At 37.6% G+C, this 3,455-nt stretch overlaps 1 non-coding gene across 1 annotated transcript; it reads left to right on the plus strand.

The window, feature by feature from the left end:
• Positions 1–2,028: 2,028 nt before the first annotated feature.
• Positions 2,029–2,100, plus strand: Trnah-gug (transfer RNA histidin (anticodon GUG)). Its single transcript has one exon. It is a non-coding gene; the product is annotated as a tRNA-His (tRNA).
• Positions 2,101–3,455: the final 1,355 nt, after the last annotated feature.

Here is a 3,455-nt window from a genome sequence, read left to right on the forward strand (position 1 = left end):
GCATGTAGACAGTTCGCAAAAACAAAAACAAAAAAAAAATAATTAAGAAAAAAGTAAACTTCAGCTCCACTAGAGTTGTTATACCCTTCACAAATACAAATATTTTCTTGCCACAAATTGATTTTGATCGGTCAGTTTGTATGGTAGCTATATGATATAGTGATTCGATCTGTACAATTTTCTCGGAGATCGCACCGTTGTATTGGACAATAACTCATGCCAAATTTCGTGATGATATCTCATCAAATGCAAAAGTTTTCCATATAAGCAGTTGATTCCGAGAGTTAAGTTTGTATGGCAGCTATATGCTATAGTGATCCGATCTGAACAATTTCTTCGCAGCTTGTACCGTTACTTTTGACAATAATTCCTGCCAAATTTCAGAAAGTTTTCTTCATAAATAAAAAAGTTTTCTATACAAGCATTGGATTCCGAGAGTTAAGTTTGTATGACAGCTATATGCTATAATGATCAGATCTGAACAATATATTTTAAATTTATGGCTATTCCTAAGATAGTCCTTCATGCCGAATTTCGTGAAGATATCTCGTCAAATAAAAAAATTTGCCCTACAAAGACTTGAGTTGGATCGGTCACTTTGTATGCCAGCTGTATGCTATTGTTGTCCGTTCAAGATAATTTCTTCAAAAATTATAGCGACGTCTTAAATAATAGTCTATGCTAAATTTCGTGAAGATCGCTTCTCAAATAAAAAAGTTTTTCATACAAAGTCTTGAGGTGGATCGGTCAGTATGTATTTTTGGGTATGTCTAAATGGACTCAGCTCGTCCGGCTTATCGTTAATACACTTTATAGGATCTCTAACGTTCTCTCTTTGGTATTACAAACTCCATGACAAACTAAATCTACACTGTTCAGGGTATAAAAACAAATTAGAAAAATATTAAAAAAATAATAGAAATTCGCTTAACTGCAATATCTGCCATCTTTTCGGAAGTGTTGCCTGTTTGTTTGCCATTCTGGTTGCTGGTGTTAACTTCAACACCTTTTGTTCTTGAGTCACTCCTTTCTCGTTCGTTTGATGAGTCGCTTTGTGCGCCTGCGCGTAATATGACACCGCCTTCCTCCTCTGCGATACTTTTGTTGTTAATTAGCGTCAGCCGTTGTTGGTGCTCCCATTTTTTATGTATTTTATGTTCAGTTATAAGGTTTTTTTCTTATTTTTGTTTTAGTTTTATTTATTTATTTATTTTTTTTTTATATTTATTTCTTCACTGGCACTTAACGAGGTGTTGCCCCAGACAATATAGTTAGCGCAAATTTGTGCAAATTAACACCTACGACGGCGTTAGCGTCTGAAAGCTGTTGATGGCCCTTTGATTGATGGCATTGGCGCATACTTCAGATTCACTGAATGTCTAATATTCACTTTCCAGGAATTTGAGCATAAAATGGTTAAAAGTAGCTAAGTGATTTGTAGGAATTTCAGTTGAGAGAAGACCGGAGGAAACTCTTATTGCAAGAAGATTTTATTTGGTGAAAATAAGTTGAGAGTACCACAGTGGTGAATGAAAAATTATTTCACCAGAGCCATATTTTATACCCAATATTGTCGCTAGTTAAAATAGTTCCAGGTGACCACATCTGATAGCATTTCTAAACATAGGTAATGTAAATTTGTGTTGATTTGCCTTGAATTATCACATGGTGCATTGTTTTGCCCTTTACTAATATGCCGATAGTTTCGTCCAATAATGATCATTCATGCAGCATGAGTGCTTATGTTTGCTTGCTTTTATTTTTTACTTTCAAACATTTTTTTGGTTTGTTATACTTTGTCTAATATTACTTTCATAAACCGCCTGCTGTTTTTCGAGTTTGTTTTGCGCTCTACTTACGGCCTAATTGCCGGCATGCAAGCTCTTTCGTTGACCGAAAGTTAGTATATACGTTTGTGTACTCTACATGCATATGGTATATAAATAATATATAGCCGATCATACAACAAATCTATTTTTAGGTTGCTTTTGATAAAAACTAATTGGAATTGGTAGCAAGCTTCCAATAGCCGTGATCGTCTAGTGGTTAGGACCCTACGTTGTGGCCGTAGTAACCCAGGTTCGAATCCTGGTCACGGCAATGCTTACCAGAAGCATTGTCACGGATGGAAGTGAACTTTTTAACAAAATTTTTGTCACGCGTGCTTTGCCTAATTATAACGCACTTTTTTATGAAAACTTTCTGGGTGTTTGAAGATTTAATTACTTTATATATTAACCAGATTATGGCTGACTTTTCGTCCGAAAGGTTGTATATAACATGCCTTTTATTTAACGGCTTGGGAATATTCTAATTTAGAATGATTTTTCTTCTAAGTGTACACTGGAGCCATAGTCCCAAAAATACAGAAAATCATGGTCGCTGCACTTGAAATATTTGCAAGAAATTAAAATTCGATAGAGATTAGTTGTAAATGTATTCTCGGTATCTTTTTTCCGATAAAAGAGTTCTCCTATCGTTAAAATAATCGAATATACTAGTGTTAGGGATGAAGTCATGTGTTCACGTAAGTGAGAAAGATTCTATGATTGCCATTAACTAAGGAATAGCCCGAAACGATTCTTTTACATATGGCTCAAGCAGCTCACGACTTCCGGTCTTAGACCAAGTATTCTCTGAGTAGTCAAAGAACATCCGTTTGAAGGCGTGCTAAAGTGAAAAAGGAACCATCCCTCTCGAGGGTTGTGCGCCGGGTTTGGGACCCGCCACATAAAAAACGTTCCCAATGAAAAACAAACCACAGCTTCGCAAGAGAAACCTTCCATTTGATGACTACCATGACATGGCATGGAAGGTGACGTTAACGTAAACCTTAAGGTTGACATCACCACACTCCAAGAAGTGCGATGCGCGGGACAAGGACTGAGACGAGTAGGTCCTTGTGGCATTTACTGTAGTGGCCATATAAAGTAGTGCATATTTCGTGTGGGATTCGTGGTGGGAGAGAGACTCCGTCGCCGAGTTCTGTCATTTACACCGGTGTATGAACGCCTAGCCACAATCCGCATCGAAGCGAAGTTCTTCAGCATATCGACGTGACCAAAGATGCCTTCTATAGGCCTTTGGAGCGCACCTATGAGAGCTGTCTCCGCCACTATGTAAAAATCGTACTTGGCAACTTTAACGCTAGTGTAAAGAAGGTAGATTGGCACAACGGTCAGCCTCTATGATGAAATATACGCAAATGGGTTGCGGCAGATCGACTTCACCGGTGGCCGAAATATGGTTATCTGTAGTATTAGATTCCAGTATAGAAAAATTCTCCAAGCTTCCTGGCGATCATATTGTGATAGGCGGAAGACACGCCTGCAGTCTCTTCTAACGAGTATCAATAGCAATTTTTTGTACTTCCAATCTACCGTTTTGCACATTACTTTTGAAGTTTTGCACCCAGTCAGCTCGTTCCATCGAGTATTGATTTTCTTTACAATGCT

The sequence above is a fragment of the Bactrocera dorsalis genome, chromosome 4 (genome assembly GCF_023373825.1).
Source record: "Bactrocera dorsalis isolate Fly_Bdor chromosome 4, ASM2337382v1, whole genome shotgun sequence".
NCBI classification, from domain to species: Eukaryota; Metazoa; Arthropoda; class Insecta; order Diptera; family Tephritidae; genus Bactrocera; species Bactrocera dorsalis.